The sequence below is a fragment of the Vicugna pacos genome, chromosome 22 (assembly GCF_048564905.1).
Source record: "Vicugna pacos chromosome 22, VicPac4, whole genome shotgun sequence".
In the NCBI taxonomy this organism is placed as follows: domain Eukaryota; kingdom Metazoa; phylum Chordata; class Mammalia; order Artiodactyla; family Camelidae; genus Vicugna; species Vicugna pacos.
Window position 1 is genome coordinate 20,135,848 of NC_133008.1, and position 17,762 is coordinate 20,153,609.

The 17,762-nt window shown below is 41.1% G+C and overlaps 1 protein-coding gene across 13 annotated transcripts in view; it reads left to right on the plus strand.

Moving 5' to 3' along the window:
- Positions 1 to 17,762, plus strand: part of ATP10B (ATPase phospholipid transporting 10B (putative)) — a 414,699-nt gene that overhangs the window by 171,924 nt on the left and 225,013 nt on the right. For all 13 annotated transcript variants that reach the window (XR_012063132.1, XR_012063133.1, XM_072947277.1 and 10 more), the window contains one exon: positions 6,412 to 6,478. The gene's annotated coding sequence lies outside the window, so the exon portion shown is untranslated. The remainder of the gene's footprint in view (positions 1 to 6,411; positions 6,479 to 17,762) is intronic.

The following is a 17,762-nucleotide window of genomic DNA, read 5'->3' on the forward strand; positions in this document are numbered from 1 at the left end:
TATGGTGAAAAGAATATGAAAAAATAAGAATATGTTGTTATATAACTGAAGCCTTAATGCTGTACACCAGAAATTGATACAATGTTGTAAATTGACTATACTTCAATAAAAATATGTATTAAAAAAACCAAAAAAATAAAAACTGCTATTCCTTGCTAGAGTAACAACCACATCGCTACCATTCAATATACCACATATGCAAACGTACACTTGGCTCAGAAGTCTTCTGGCAATTTCACGAAAAATGTGATGTTTTTGCCATTGATTTAGGCGTAGTGATTTAGCTGATGGTTCCTGAAAATTTTACCTAATTTCAAGGATAAGTAAAAGGTTTATCTGCCTCATAATATGCTGAGATTTTCTGAGAGAGCGTCAAGGGAGAAATAGCACTAATTAATTACTTAAATGACGTTTATTTTACTGCTAGACCATATAAACACTGATCTAACATGGAAAAGTAGCCATAGCTACTCTAACTTTTAATATGCATAATGTAAAGGGTCAGGGGGCTTTTGTTAATATTTTTAAAATCCTTTAATATATATGGTCTCTGTTTGTTTTTATGTATACTTGTTTTGATAATTTGAAAAGTTTATACTTATATTTTATAATTATTTTAAGTGTAACATTATTAGTATTAATTCTGTGGGGTTTTGGGGGAAAGTAATTGGGTTTATTTATTTTTATTTATTTATTTTTTTAACATACATCCTAGGGATTGAACCCAGGACCTCATGCATGCTAGGCACATGCTCTACCACTGAGCTATACCCTCCCCCCAATTCTGTAATCCTTTACGTAGTGTCTATCACCTTTGTCATAAAGAATGATAAAATTAGTGTATTTTCTCTTTTTTATTCTTCCACCTAATTTCAATTTCTAGTATTATCTTTGCTAGTTTGCTTCATTGTGCTCTGTTACCCCTCTGGTGCTCAGTTCATCATTCTCAACTATAAAATTTGAGAGAATCACTGAATTTATATCACATGTCCCCATGTATCCCTCTTCTCCTCCAACTTTGGTCAAGGTTAATAAAACGTATGTTCTGCTGTGAAACCATTTTCCCTGTGCGACATTGAGCCTCAGTCCTGTAGTTAGATATGTTCAGTCCTCACCGTGAGTCTTTTTGCTGTAATTTTTAGAATCATATATGGCTGGGCTGGAGTTTTCCCTCTAGTAGACTTTTCAGTAAAGACTCTTTTGGAAACAATACTCCCTACATTCTTGCATGCTCAACATTGTTGGGCTGAGCATAATATTCTCAAGCCATGTTTTCTGTCCCTGTGGATTTAATAGGCAATGCTGTCTGCCTGTCAGCCTTGATTGAAGCTCTCTTTCCAGCTTACCCAGGACTGGAATTGTTTCTCCTTTGGTGCTCAATGGATTCTCCCTTTATCTTTGACGTCCAGTAACTTTACCAGGGTATATCATAATGTTGCCCACTCTGGATGACTTCTTTTGTGGAATACAGGGTGTTCTTTAAAACTTCATATTCAGGTCTTTCTCTACATCTGAGAAATTTTCTTTAAGTAATTCTTAACATTTGCTTTAGTTGCCTACTTCCCTTTTTTTTGGTCAAGGGCTCCAATTATACACATGTTGGCTAACCCATACGTCTTTGATACCAGTGATTCCTCTCACTAATCCTTTTGAACTTGCTTTCCCCACTCCAGTATTCTGTGGTTTTCTGCATGTACAGCAGTTTTTGTTCCCCCTTGTGTTGCTTCCCAGTTCAGATTCATTTTTGTGTTGGCTTCAGTTTTCTCTTCCATTTATTTTCCTTAGGCCAACCAGCTCTCTTACTTCTTTTCCTTCTATATTCTGACACTTCTCTAGGCCCTAGAGTTGTGATCTGATCTCTGGATTTTAGTGCTGATTGCTTCATGAGGTAGTTTTGTTGTGTGGTTCTCACACTAGAAAGTTGGCACAATTTTATCTTCTGCCTGGCGGTGTTTTTGTTGATTTTGTTGACACAGTCTCTGTCTATAAAAGTGACAACTTTTATGCTGTTTTCTTTGTGATTACTCATTTTTGAATAAGATTCCTTGTGTCTGTGCCAGTTATTTGCAGGAGGTTTTATGGAGGAGGTGCTAGGAAGAATTTTAAATAGAAGGTTTTGTGAGTAGTATTGTTCAGAATTTTTTTCCAACTGAAAAAAAAAATAGGCAATTATAGGACTATTTTACTGTCCCACAGACACTCTTTCCTTGAAATTAGGCATTTGTGTGCTTTTTTTTAAAGTGAAGTCCTACTGTTTCAGCTTCTCTTAACCAAACTGGGAGTGAGGGTGAGATGATAAATGATAATAGCCTAGGAGGTTAATTAGATTGTCCCAGGCTCATATTGGTAGGGGAAAATGAGAGCTATTGGATATGATATTTGAGTTTACAGTTGGGTTGAGTAGAGTTCAACAATAACAATAACTGTCATTGAGTATTTATTCTGCCAGATCTGTGTATACACACACATGAGATACAGATACATGTAGAGTGAGAAAATTTATACCCATCCTGTAAAATAGGTTTATTTTGCTTGTTTTTAAGAAGAAGAAACCAAGGCTAAGAGATTAAGTAGTTTTACATGGTCATACAACCAGGAAAACATGGCAGTAGTGATATTAGAACCACGTCTGTGTGAGTGAATTTCAGTGCAGATTGATAGCCTCGCTCCCTCCCTAGTGGTTGGTACATGTTTAACCCTTACAGAAATCACTTGGCTTCCCTGTTTAATTAGTGCAGTGGCATAACTGTAGATGGGGTGGGTACTAACATGTCCCTGGCTTCATCCACTCCTGAGGGCCCCAATCTTGATTCTCTTCATCTGCCTAAGTACAGTGGGATGAACTCCAGGATTCTCACCAAGTATTCCTGAGAACTCTAAGCCATGGCTAATGTGTAATCCCAGTAAATCCTGGTCCTCACCAATTTGTAAGTCTTAGAAAAAGTCACTCACCTTCCCAAAGCTTAGGGTAGGATCATAGAGTTGATTTGTCAAGGGGAGAAACTTTTCTTTATAAATTTATGATAATCCAACCTTTCACTTCCAGATGAGAGAGGTATAGTTAATGCCTTTTTTTTTAGAATAATTACAGCAAAAAATTTAAAATGGTGTGTTTTCATATTGCAATATAAATTTGTTCCTCATCATATGCTCATATGCCTTTGAATGAGGTTGTTGGAAAAGATGCATGGCCTTGATGGGGTTTGTGTGGTTTTTGTCTTTGTCTTACGAAAATCATAAAGTTCATAGCTATGTACAGAAAGGGAAATGAAGTAAATAGTCATTGTGAACCCTGTGATGATGTTGACTTATAAATTTAAATGTGAGAAAAAGTAAATGGGGTCAAATGAAATGTAGTTTCCCCTGAGAAAATAACCAAGATGTTCAAAGTTGATTGGGAAGCCAGAAGAATTGAGGCAAAAAGTCAAACAGGCACTGACTTTTTGTGTAAAATTCATAACTCTTCCACCCCAGATGTGGCAATGGTCCAGCACCTTCTCTTGATGATGGAAGGTGGTGGTTGTTTTTGTACAGAAGCTTCAGAGGATGGCCAGGCATGTCTGTGCAAACCAGGCTCAAGGCCCCTCCAGTCTGTGATGCCCAGGACTTGGTCAGCTTTGACAGTTCTCAGGGATATCACCCCTTAGCTCTGGTAAATGGTATGTGTGCAGTGAAATGAGAAGTCCAGGCCATCAGGTGCACTTGAGAACCTCTAATATGAGGAGTAAAATAACCATATACCTTGAGTTCTAAGATGCCATCAATTATGCACTGCTTTATAAATTAAGTAATAGCATTTGGAGATTAAAATATTTCACTAAAGGTATCTCACATAGCAAGGGTACAACGCACCACAATTTCATTTTAAAATGTGAAAAAAATTTTTTTAAATCTAACTTATTTTTTAATTTACAGGAAGATTAAAACTTAGCATATTGTGTCCAAATACTTATACCATGAGTTTTGTTCAAAAAGTACATCGCCTTTAGGAGACCAAGTCCTTGGAGGACAGTTGACTGTCATCTCTCATCATCTTCCTTGTGAAGAAGACCAGGAGCAAGGGAGGATCATCCACACTGTAAACTCAGCAGCATATATAAACCAAAGAGTAGTAGGAATTTGCTCTTATGAAACGAATTTGAATGGATCCTTTCCACAGAATTTCCCAGAGGAAATAAAAGCTACGAAGGATAGTGGGCTATTAATCACTGCTGAGGTTGATGGAAAATCAAACATGGGCCTGTCGTCCTATTCTTCAGCCTAGTTCAAAGGTAGTTCCAATGTAGAATTGTGGGGAGGGCCATTTATCAACAAGCAAGTCTCCATCTGACGTTAGTGATGTGATTGCATAGGTGTGATTCACACCCTGCCAGGCACCAAAAGTCCAGGCAGACCCTGGAAATCAGAAACTAGACTCAAATCAATAGGAAATACAGAAGACAAAGTGAAGGAGACAACAAATGGAAGAGGCAAGGAAGTGAGAGCAAGAAATGAGGGTTGCTAACTATTGAGGGAGTGGTAGAACAAAGAAAAATTCTGGAGTTCAGTAAGATTTTGGAAGACTTTCCCAAAGATCTTTGGGTAAGAGTGTCCCTCGCAAGTATTGGGTGCCTGAGATGTTCTTCCTGTTGAGGCACAGTCGGAGACACCTTCACATCTGATACTTCTGCCTCCACCATGCTGTTTAGGAAAAGCATCAAGGAAACATCTCACTGGATGAATCAAATCTTTGAGTCTCATGAAAATGTCACACCGTGGTACTCAGAGCCTTCTGCCCTTGGACCAAAGTCCCGGGAGACACTGTCTATACCACTATTTATAACTATGGATTGAATGTTCCAGCCTTTAGCCAAACCATGTTGTTAAAGATGACACCTAAGTTTTTGGAGTCCATCCTCCATTACCTTTTCCTTCCCTATCTTTGATAATAGAAGAATATTAAAAGGTGATAGAAATAGGCATAGATTTATTGGGGCTCCTGTCAGTGAGTGAATATTAATTTGGAATTTATGGCCCTTAGACACATCCATACAGAGAGCTTAAGAAATCTTAGAACGTTTTTAGAGGGGTTCTCAGTCTAGTCCGTGCACCTATGGTAACTCTATGTATGTCTACTGCCAACTTATGTAAAACAATCAAATTTGATTTAAAAGGGTCGGAGGAGAGAATGAAGTTCCTTTCTCTGGTCAATCCATTGACAAGTATTTATTGATTCCTTACTCTAAGCTCAGGATGGGGATGCAAAAGTCTATGCAAGAAGCCAGGTGCAATTCCTGAAGAAAAGTTAAATTCCAGTTGCAGAGAATACTATGCGACAGCTTATGTTCCAAGCAATCTGTAATTAGCAGTGAAATTATATTGGTGATGATAAAGAATCCAAAAGGAGGTGGACCAATGAGAATAAAGAAATTTGGGAAGGCTTCGTGGAGAAAATGTAAAAGATAACGTCGATGAATAAAAACCAGCATTCCACAATCGTGCGTGTGTGTTCTCATGTTGGGGTTGGAACTCAGCCGATGCTGTTTCTGTTCTTACTTTATTTTATTGCCCACACACAAGTTATTTTATGATGACTCATAACAATGGGCGATCTTGATTCAGGGTTCAAAGAGTACCACACACTCCGCCTGCATTACCTATGAATTAGGTGGTAGTTGTCCTTCGCACTGTAGGTGGGGTCATTAAGTCATAAAGGGGTAAAGTAACTTGACTAAGAAGCCAGCTAGTAAAAAGCCAGTCTTTGAAACCAGAAATGTTGAATTTAAAAGCCGTAGTTCCTAAGCAGGATCATACACTACATCTTTGGTCTCCACCGAAATTAGGGGACAATTTCTTAAGAATTTGTGCTGCATATAGGTCGTGGATTTTCCTCCAAAGTGACATTACAGAAACCTAATTTTACCAGACTACACAATTCCAGCTATATCATGAAATTTTCAAAGACATTATAACCAAAGTTCATATGAATTGAAATTAAAAAGAATAATGCAAGCTCCCCCCTCCCCCGCCCGCAGTGTTAGGAGTTGGGGAAATCGGTGCTGTGGAATCCCAAAGAGCAAACAGTAGGCCACTTTGGGAACTGGGGCATTCAAAAAGTCAAACACTGAAAGCCAAAAATACGGAAAGTTCATTTTGTCTTTTAACTCGGACTTCATGACATGTGTGACGCTGACAGTCTGTGGTGATACAAGGTGATAAGAAGGTGGTAACAGTGACCTTGGCACAGATCAGGCTAACAGTTACATATGTGCAAAGGATGGGAATGAGCATTCATCGAATGCCAGATGCTGTGCTAAGAATAGAAAACGTTTTATGTTAAGAGTGTGTATAAAAGCAATTATCATGATGTAAGCCACAGTGAATCAATCTTTCATCTCCTGAAATGAGATTTTTCTTTCTTTGTCATTACAGATACTGACCCAGATTATTTAAAAGAAGAAAAGCAACACCATTTCCATTGTTGATCTTCCTTTGTTTGGTAAGTTTCCATTCTTAGATATTTCCTTCCATGAAGTTTTGCTTTCAAAATACGATTATAATATATATTTGTTGCTTGCTTCTCTTTAGAATCCCTGACTTCCTTCTAATTAGATAGCCCTCTTTTCTTGTGAATAATATATTCAATGTGGTTAAAACACCCGGCCACCGCGTATGTATGTGGCCTGCTTGGGGACACATACCCAATCCAAAGTGAACCAATCAGAGGTTTTTCTGGGACTTTGGCCAAAAAAAAAAAAAAAAAAGAAAAAGAAATGTGTTGTGAAAGATTTGGTAATGAGGGTTTTAGGCTGAGTCAGTCTGTGTGTGTCTGGAGCTTCCAAAGGCCATCTGGGCCACCACGTGGAGAAAGCCAGCCTAAAACACACAAGGAGAGAGCTAGTGAATTGTTGGAGCCCTTGGATCTCTGAACGTTCCAGTTCTGTGAGCAAGTATGTTTCCCTTTTTGCTAACATAGCTGGGTAGAAATACAGTGATCATGGTGACCTCACTGCGACAGTGCGAAGTGGCGGAAGTACACTGGGTGAAAAGTTGTAAGATATTCCCGGCAGTGACCTTGACTCATGGCCCTCAAGCAAACTGCTAATTCTCCCTGAGTCTGTCTCCTTTATCAGTGATATGCTAACATTGGATCCCTTAAAACCTGAGGCCCTATTTTATCTTCGCTTGTTTTTCCAAGTGTTGTGGGCGAGAGGTTCTTGTCTTGTTGCAGAAAGAATACAGAAATAAGACACGGAGGTTAAGAAAGCAAAGCAAGGATTTATTAAGGGATAGATAGTACGCTCTCAAGGCAAGAGCGGGCAGACCTGGGTGGGTGGCTGCCCCGAGCTTCCTTGGCAAGCTCGTTATGTGAGTGCAAAATGGGCAGAATATTCATTGGTGGGGAGGGGTTTGGGGTCGTCCTTCCTGATCTTCATCCCAGCCCCACCTTCCCAGGTGGGGAGGGGAGGGATTTTTTGGTCCTTGTTTAGTCTTGATTGGGAAGTTGCATGAACTCATAAAGAACAAAAGGTTACTTTCAGAGGGGGATATTATAAGCAAAAGGTTACATTTGGACAGAGGTCATAATGATCGAAAAGTTACATTCCAATGGTGAGGGTTCCTGTCCTGCCCGCCATTCTGCCTCCAGGACCCTTGTCAACCCAGAAGGTATGTTTTTTATCAGTCCAGAGGATCCTGTTTTTCTTGGTTTGTCCAGGGACCCCCATTGTTCTCAAGATGTATGGTTTTCTGCCATTTGGCCCTTGTCCCCCTTTCTCATATCCAGCTACCTGCCTGCTTTAACACAAGTTCCATTGCTTAAATTCTGTAAATTCTTAGTTCTCTCTCCCCTAGAAGTCATAGGGTGTGGTGAGGCACACACATACTGCTGTTCAGTACATCTAGCTAATGCAAGGTCTTCATTTCTAGATGAAGATCACATTTCTCTCTTCCCAGGTCTCACTCCACCTCTGTCTCAAGCAGCTACCTTGCAAATACGTGTTATTAGGCAACTTTAGAGCCTGCACAACAGTGCATGTTTGGCTCTGAGAAAATCCATCCCTTCTACCAGGAAAGTCAACTTGAGTACTCGTATTTGATGGAGAGAAAATTGTGCACAAAAGCCACTATGCAATGTCTCTTACTTAGTCTTTATCCTTTATAGTCGTAGAATGCCTGTTCCAATCAGTGACGGCTACACAAACGCCCAGTGCTAACTCCCAATTCTTTGGAAAAGGGGATTCTTACCCGTGACACTCCAGCATAAGCATGTGTGTGCTAATCCACTGAGACTAGAAATTCCACTTTAAACTAGCAGCTGTATCATAATTCTGCTGAATGTTCTGTACTATTTGTCATTTACCTCCCAAACCAAGTCAGAAGTATTACATATGGAGATCAGCATGTCTTTGGACTTCCATGCGTACAGATTATTAAAACTGAACAATTTTAGAAAATCCTGAGATCCTCCCTCCTGACATTCTGCTGTGTGGCAAGTTGCTCAGGAAAAGTCCCAGTTCTTGGTATCCCAAAATACAGATTAAGCCTCACACAAAAACCAAGAACTTACTTGAAAAGTAAAAGATGTCATTATTATTTATTGGCTACCGACATAACAAGACCAGTGGTATAGTGAGTTCTCCTAGTCAGCTCCTGTTATATCTACCTGTCAACTGACTTAACTCCTGGTGTACCCAGATATTAACAGATGGGGTTCACTAAGTGTTAACAGCCACTGTATGTAAACTCTGTAGATACTTACATAGCCAGCCATTTATAACTCTCATAACATCCTAGACATACACAGAGATATTTATGTGACTTGTAAGTCGTTTTTTATCTTATTAGCCTAGACTTGTTAAGACTGCCTCCTTAACAATTCATTTTCTGGGACCCTCTAGTTGATTGGCCATGTAAGCAGAGAGAATTTGGAAACCTAATAGGCTATGTCAGAGAGTTGGACAATCTCTAAAACTTGCAACTTTCAACTTCTAAAATTCTCCCCTAAATCTGATCAGTGATGTACTGAAATTAAACATGCTTGCAAAACTTTATGCAGTTTCTCTTTTCACAATTACACTCAAGGAGAGACCTTTTGCTCTTATTTAGAATAAACCTTGAAAGTTAGGTCTGTTGTGCGTGCGATGATCCAGTGGGAGCAGCTCTGGGCTGGGACGCTCCTGGCCTGTGTCGCTTCTCTGTGCCTGGACTATGAAGGCAGCCTCCTGCTTGTTCCTGCCGCTATAACTCCCCTTAGTGATTCATTCTAACTGACACCAAATGGGCTTTTGAAATTGACAGGCTGGCAGGTGTCGCCAGATCACCATCCCAGTTGCAAACCCCCCATTGGCTGCTTCTTGGGATTAATAATGAGAGCAGTAATAACATTAATGATTGGGAGCCAATGCTAACTGGATTTACTCTGTGCTAGGCTCTATGTGATGGAGTGTACATTTTCTTTTAATCTTAAAAATAACTCTCTGAAAGTTCATGATTGTGGGAACTGAAGCCCAAAGACATCAAATGACTTATCCAAGATCATATGGCTAGTGTGTGATGGAGCTAAGACGCAATCTCACATCTGTCTGACTTCAGTTGATACTCTCAGCCATGATACTACCCTGCCTTTTCTTCTCAGTGAAAGACAGGCTCCTTGGCCAGTCTTTCCTCAAATGGAAACCTTTCATTTGTTCTCACAAATCTCTTGTTACTCTTTAATATGCACCCTCTTCCCCAGCTCAGTTTTCTCTTTGTTTTGTTTTTTTTTAAGTCATATTCCATCTTTCAGTTCATTGGTTTTTCCATTTCTCCCAACTTTTCCACTTTGGCTCTTTTCACCTTTATGTACTGTACCCATTCTTGTCATCCTTAGTCATTCAGTGAACAGGTCATTATTATTAAGCACCTGCTAATTGGTTATTATCCCTGTCTTCCATAAACTCATTGACTAGTGGGGGCATCAAATATAGGGTGGGGCGGGGGCCGTTCCAGAATAGAAGTAGCTGAAAAGATGAAAATGTTCCTATTCCAGTGCCTAATGCTTCAGAAACTATCAGTGAAGACTCAAAGTCCTCATCACTTCATTAGATCCCCTACCTTCAGGGGTGAATAATCTTATTTCTCTCCAGTAATTTATAAGCTTTTTGAGCATAAAATAAAACCTTATGTTTCTTTTGTATCACTTTGCCTTAGGAAACCCACTTACAAGTTTTAAGTGCTACCTACCTTTGCTAGAGAATTTCTTGGTGGCATGTCTGTGTTAAGTAACATGAATGTCTCTATCTGGAAATACACTTTCCAATATATTGAAGGTTATTGTGCTGAAGGATACAGGCACTAGAGTAGAAACCAGGAATTTAAGGATCAAGACTAAGAGCCTCTGATGGACGTGTGCCATCTGATAAATATCCTCTCTCAGGATAGCAGTGACAATTTTTGCCTTTTGGGCTTCACAGAACTATTGTCTTAAGCTAATTAGGTAAGTGACATCAAAGGCTTTAGAAAGCATATTCTCTACCAGTGAGTCTTAAAATGTGGTCTGAGGACCCCTACGGGCTCCCTGTTTCAGAGTTCAACCAGAGATACCAAACCAATAGGTGCTACATATTAAGCGATTTACTGCAAGGAGTTGGCGTACATGATTGTTGGACCGGCTGGGCAAGAGTGACATCCATCGCGTAGGCCGCTGGGCAGGCCAGGCTGGAATTCTAAAGCAGGAGCTGAAACTGCTATCTCAGATGAAATTCCTTCTTCTTCTTCCCGGAAGAATGTAGCTCTGTTTCCAAGGCCTTTCAACTGATCGCTTCAGGCCCTGTTTAAGGTGGACTGAGTATGGACTTCAGTCACACCTACAGAATACCCTCATGGCAACACCCAGCCTAGGCTGCATAACTGGGGGCTGCAGCACAGAACTTACTTGATGGCAAAGGACCGAGTAGTCACCATCAGGAACACGAGCCGCTGCTTTTCAGCTGAGCCTGTCCCCCCCTCTCAGTACTGTTCAGTATGAAGCCTTTGCACCGTTATTCGGTCTCTGCTTTCTAAAACTACTTCAGAAATCAAAGTCATTGATGAAGGCCCAGACTGAGACTTCACACTCCTTCAAACTGCTCATCCTAAGAAGTTTGTTCTGCCACTATGCAGAGAAAGAGCAAAGCTTAGGTTTGGGGAGAGGTAGACAAGACTCACCCAACTCCCCTCATTGACTCCATGAGTCAGTCTTATGATGATCATCTTAACCCGTTACCTCAGGAGTTCAGGAAGCACCTAAGGCAGGATTTCTCAATCTCAGCACTGTTGATATTTTGGGCCAGGTAATTCTTTGTCATGGGAGGATGTCCTGTGCAGCTGCAGGATGCTTGTCAGCATCCCTGGGCTCCACCCACTAGATGCCAGTAGCATCCTCATCACAGTGTGACAGTCACAGGTGTCTCCAGATACTGCCAAAAGTCCTCAGGGAAGGGGTGGGGGGAGTAATCATCCCTTGTTGAGAACCACTGATTTAGGGGTGTTCGTGCATGGCCCTTGAAGGGTCTCTTACGTCTTTTTAGGCTGCTTACACTGAATTCTTCATGGGAGCGTTCTGGTAAATGAAACGTGTTTCATCATGTTACATCTCCGGAGACGCTTGTTGCCCTGGGCAACCGCCCCGCTGTCCACCCCCTTGCCTCAGTCCTGAAGGGACTAGTTGTGTGGCTAATCTCTTCTATTACCAGTTCCTCATGGTTTTATTATTGCTCAGTGCCTTCTTCCAGCCCTTGTTCATTAATCCCACCCTAGTACTGTAGCTGGGTAACGAGCTAAAAGGCCTCGAGTTGCTTTCTAGTCCAAGTTCTTAAAACATTATGTTGCTTTTTCAGTGAAGATTAATCTAGACCCTTGCCTTTCTCCTGATTAAAATTAAGACGGATAAGCACTGACTTATCAAAGTGACCACAAGAAGATTCTTTCCCCACAACTTCCTCTATTTCAGTCTATCTGAAGGATTTTATTACCCTGTCTTTTATGTGAATAATTATGTCAATCTACTAAAGTTGTTGAGAAATTAAATGAGTCACATTATGTAGAGTGCTTAACCCAGTGCTTGGCACAGCGTAACCACTCAAAAGTAATTATAACAATTATCACCAGTAAAATTTGCACAGCCTAGAGGAGATCATTGGCCTTAAGCTTATGAACTTAATCCTGATTGTATGATGCGGGTGGGTGGGAGATGTTGGGGGCAGAAGTCTCTGTCAGCAATTATTTCTTTAATTGGCCATTTCGGGGAGCAAGGATGTAAAGACTAACCCCAACAAACTGTCTAAAAATCACGTGTGCAGAGAAGGATGCAGCCAAGGTGGAAAGCAAATACACACAAAATGAGTAATCCACTTAAGTGTAGAAAAGCTGACTGCAGAAAAGGGGAACTGCAGAAAGCACTGTGATGTGTGATCTTTTAAGTAGAAGGATTAGGGAATTCTAGCAGCCAGACAGGAAACATGGCCCCTCTAACAAAAAGTGTACATAGTGTTTGCTGTCTAGTACCTGCTGTTAGGGTTCTAATTAGCCAGGCAGCAGTATTTAATTCCAGTGTCACGATACAAATAACGTGCCACATGCTTGTTAGTATTTACAGTTTCTAAGCAGCTTGGAAGATGGGCTTATGCTCTGAGGACTCTGCATCCATCAGTCAGCATGATATTCCAAGAAATACTCTGGACTCTCTTGTCCCCAGATTGCATGTGCCTCTCTCTTTATTGGGGAAGTGGAGAGGGAAAGAGCCCTGGTTCTAGGAGTGAGGAGATGTGGTTTGGGGTTTCATCTCTGCCACCAACTTCCTGTGTGGCCTTGAGCGGATTTACTAATTGCTCTCGGCTTCAGTGTCCTTCCCCACAGCACTAGGAAGCTGGGCTAAACAACCTCCAGTTCTGATGGAGATTAACCACATCTGTGACTCTAGGTCACACTAGTGCCGTGGGACTCTGAGAAAAGAGAGGGAAAGAAACAAGGGCTTGCAGAGCATTCTTGTCTTTAGCAGATGGGAAACTGAAATGCCAAGTGCCTCTGGAAAAAACTCTAGCCTGTCCAAATTGTTAGACAAATTTTATGTTCTTAAAACCTCCTGGCTTGTACCTTACAGTTACAGCTATTCATGTGTTAGGGGTTGTGAATGTTTCATCCCTTCTAAAATGTTCATATCCATATTTCTTCTTAGTAGTCTGATGGGATCCAATGGTGCATGTAAGTTCACGGTTAACATAGTAACCAACTAAGATCACACGGAAAGATTTTCATGAAGCTAAATATTATGTTCATTTCTTTTCACCTCCTTTTTATTCCCAACCTTGTCAGTATTCCCCTGTTTTTAATCCTCAAATAGACTTGTTACTTGTTTTACCTTCTCTTTTATTTGTTTATCGCCAATAACTATCCATCAATATAGCAACTTGTTCATAACATTTACCTTTATTAGCCAAGTAACTGGCAACTCAGTTTAAAACAAAAATACACATGGAAGTTTCCTTTTAAGGGTATAAATCAAAGTTCTCGATAAGCTCATGAACAGTTCTGATATTCTGTATGTCTGAAGTATTTACATAATCCATAAGTACGATATATTGCTCCCACTTCCCTTACTTTGTATAATCAAAATGTAATCGATAAGGACCAAGACTCCAGCAAAATGGGACTTCTGAAGCTTTGAGGGCAAATTCATCACCAGCAGGCACATTAAAAGTCACTGCAGAGAGTCTTTGCTTTCTTAAGTGCCCTTGAAAAACCCAGCAACTGAATTATGCTCCAGGCCCCCAAGGAGTGCTACAAGGTTATAATTGTCTCACTTAATTACATGCACATCGAAAGGTAAATGGACAGAGTCTTTTTTTTTTTTTGTACCACGTACAGAGAATAGAATCACTTGTGAAGTTTGATCTTGCCGGCTCACGGAGTCCCAGAGAGTAGAAATGTAGGCGAGGACCATGTCGCACAGCGATGGAGCTGTGAACACACACAGCCGGGCCGAGGACACTGCCGGCACTGTTCTGCCCCGAGCCCCGCACCCCGCACCCACACTCGGGCCATTCTTCCCCTTCTGGCGGGGCCCTGGTGATGCAGCTTATTGGTCCTTTCTCCTTCATCGGTCACGGTCGTTTCTGTCCTGGCCATCTTCTTCTCTGAGTTCCCAAGGGACTGAGCGGAAGGCCTCGCGTTGACTCCATCAGATAGAATCAGAGAAATGAAAAAAGCCATAGGAAAGAGAAGTGGGCTTTCAACCAAGCTGTGCACGGGAGACAGTGCCTCTTTTGAGCCCTGTCTTCCGTAGTTTCTAATGGAGCCCGGCCGGGAGAGACGTCAGCTTTGCAAGTAAGTAAAAGCATCTCGGCCCTTCCCATGGATTAGGGGAAATCACTGCCTCCTTTGGTCACGGATTCTTCGTTTTGAATCAGGCCCGGCGTAGAACTAGTTTTCTTTGTACCGCATGTGAAGTTTCATGTGGCTTGCTGAGGGTGAGACTCACATTTCTTTGTAACAGAATGTTATGTTTTCCTTTGATTTCATTAGGATGAGCCTGTGGCAACTGCTGCTTCCTCCTGCAATGGAGTTTGCAATTTGAATGGACCTTAATATGTGTTATGATAGATAATCTGTCCTGCCTTCATCCGTTGCAGCCTGAGGAGGCAGATGGAGCTAGTGTCTTGTTTCTCAAAGCAGAGGAAGACTACAGCTTGAAGGAAGAAAGCGAGATCATTGTAAGGCTTTCCAATTTCATCTTGACAAACTCCAGTGCTGGCTTGTGGCAGTGGTTTTCAACTCTAGGTGGGAACTGTTGGTTTTCCTTTGAGTTCCAAGGAGAAAATCGATGCTTAAAGAAAAATATGTTTGCTCCCTGAAATACTAACTACTTCCAGAAAAAAAAAATCCTCATGCATACAAGTATTTCTACGGTGACTACCTTTAGTAAAAGCCTGCCCTGGTGTGCTGTTAGGGCTGGGGTAATATCTCCAAGCACAAGGTGAAAAGTAAACCTTGTTTTCATTGCTCTGGGCAGTGAGCTGTGGAGCCTGCAGGAGTTCATATACCTGCTGGAACCCATTTGCCCTCTGAATTTGCTGCTCAATTCTGGTGGAGGTAGCCAGAGGAGAATCCAAAATTCTGGGGGAGGAACTTGACCACCAGGGCCACTCTGGCACCCTCCTCCCTTCTTCTCCAACCATCCTTTCTCTGTTTCCAGATCTTGCAGATAGACAGTCAAGAGCGCTAGGAGTGTTGCTCCGTTAGCAGGTGCACTGTTACGTTGAGCCATTAATCAGGCAAATTGCAGGTGGTGCTTTCTTTTCAGATGTTACTATAATTACTCCTCAAACACCCACTGAATTTGTCATTTCCTTGCCATCGATGGCTTTTAAAAAATTTATCAGGTAACTTCTTAAATTCTATTTATATGAATTTAAGTTGTATTTCTACCTTGGAGGGTTCAGGTTCCTCCAGTTGTTACCACCTATTTTCCCAAGAGTATAATGGGGTGACTTCACATATAGGTGGATTGATAGGCTCTGGAAAGACTGAAGGTGGAAACCCACTGCTGGGTTTGCAAGCAGACCATACTCAGCCTTATGCTGAAAGATGGGCGTTATCATTTGAGGCATATGGTGCTAATAAATCCAGTGGAAGGAGTCTGCCATTCTCAAAGGCAGAGCTAGGAAAGGAACTTGAGCCAGCTGCCTGGTTTACAGATGGTGAGACTGGGACTCAGAGAAATAAGTCTGAGTTACTGAGGGAAAACAACAGCCAGAATCCAAGACTCGTGGCTCTGGATCCAGGCTTGGTTTTTCTACCATCCTTGTTCTCCAGATGGCCCTTGGCATACCAGAAGGGGATAAAAAAAATTCTCCTTCTTGACTTGAGTAAAGGAAGACAGGTTGGATTTTGACCCTTCTCTGCCCATTTAATTACTTCCCTAAAAGTAAAACTTAGCTAGACTTTTTAAAATCCTGGTTTGAGCCTAGGGAACTCTGTCTTGCTTACTAATTAAATATTACTGATTTCTCCCTTTCCAGTGACTTTGTTTGAAAATTTTCTTTCAAAAGTTGCAAGCATCTGCAGCCCCTTCTCCTTCTCATCTTTCAGTTTTCTACAGAATACAGTTTTATTAAGAGATTGAGTAAATAAGGTAGTAACAGTAGTAGTGAAGTGACTTAGTTGGGGGGGGGAGACATTGAAATTGAACTTAGAAGTGATCACTGTTCTACTCTGTGACCTTAGGCAAGTACTTAGCCTCTCAAACCCTCACATTGTGAGTGTGTGTGTGTGTGTGTGTGTAGAATGCAATAGCTGGCTCACAAAAGGCATTTTATAATTGTTGGTCATTACTATTAACTGGAACCAAAGAGAGGGAATATTAACTCATGGCATTCATTAATGTTACATAATATCTTAATGTGTGGAAAAAAGGAGAATCTTATTTTCTCCTTTTGGTATTAATGATCACTGGCTGCTGTTAATGCAAAGAGCCTTGCAGACAGTAAGCCGCCTAGAAACAACCTGAATTACTGGGCCTGGAGGAAGTACTCAAATCCCCCAAAGTGACTAATGGCTACTTGGTGTGGTATTTGTATCAATTTGAACTCACTAGACTGAAGAAACAGCATAGAGCATAAGAATACATTGTCTCTGCCACATCTGCCCGTTTCAGTAAGTGCACCAGATCCCCGGAACCACTGTCAAACTTGATGGTGAAATTTTCACACACACGCCACCATCTATCCTCTACCTCCACCTCCCCAAGTGCAACCCAGAGCAGTGATTCTCAAAATGCTGTTCCTGGCCAGATAGTTTCAGCATTACTCAGGAATTTGTTGGAAGTGCAAATTTGCAGGCTCCACTCCAGATATGCTGAGTCACACACTTGGAAAGACTCAGATACGTGTTTCTCACAAGCCTCCAGGTAAATCCAGTGCCGACTAGAGTTAGAGAACCAGGACCTGGAGAAGCTGCCAGGTGATTTAGGTCCACCAGTATTTCTCAAAATGAGGAGTAGGGACCGGGACAACACTTACAATGATCTCAGATACGATAATGACGACTTTAGGTGACACCCTGATGTGGCATCGTACCTCTGGATCACATAGTGAAAGTTTACTGTCTTGACCCTTAGATCTCAGTTTGATGTTCATCTCTAACCACTGCTAATCTCCTTTTTCAACAGAGAGTAGGATGCAAACCTGGTGAAGGGAGCAGCAGTGTCTAGCTAAAATTTAGTGGTATTTTTGGTTTGTTTGACCTTCTACTTAGGGCACATTAAATTTGTTTTACATTTAAGTGGTGATAAAGAGTTTCCTTTATAAATCTTTTGTCAATTTAAAGAAAAGGTGAAGAAAACAATAATACAGTTGGTATGTGGAGGTAGTAAAGAAAAGGGATGTGGGGGGTGAGCGCATTCAGAGAAACACTGATATACCAGAAGGAACCCAGTTACACCCGCACTTTAATTCCATTTGTGGCAATTATTAGCTATACTACTTTCTTGGTCTCAGTTTTTTCATCTAATGAGAATGACACTGACATCATAGAAATAGTATGAAAATTTACATACATAAAGTGTGTGCTGCAATCCTCAGAAGATGGTACCTACTTATTTCATACTTATTCCCTCAAGCTTTTTTTAGAAGCCAGTTTGCTGTGTGGCCTTCAGAAGATAATTTTTTCTAGGTTTCAGTGTCCTCATTTAGAAGCCAACAAAATGAGATTTGATCTCAAAGGCCCCTTCCAGCTCTTAGCTAATAAGTATGTACATGAACTTTGTA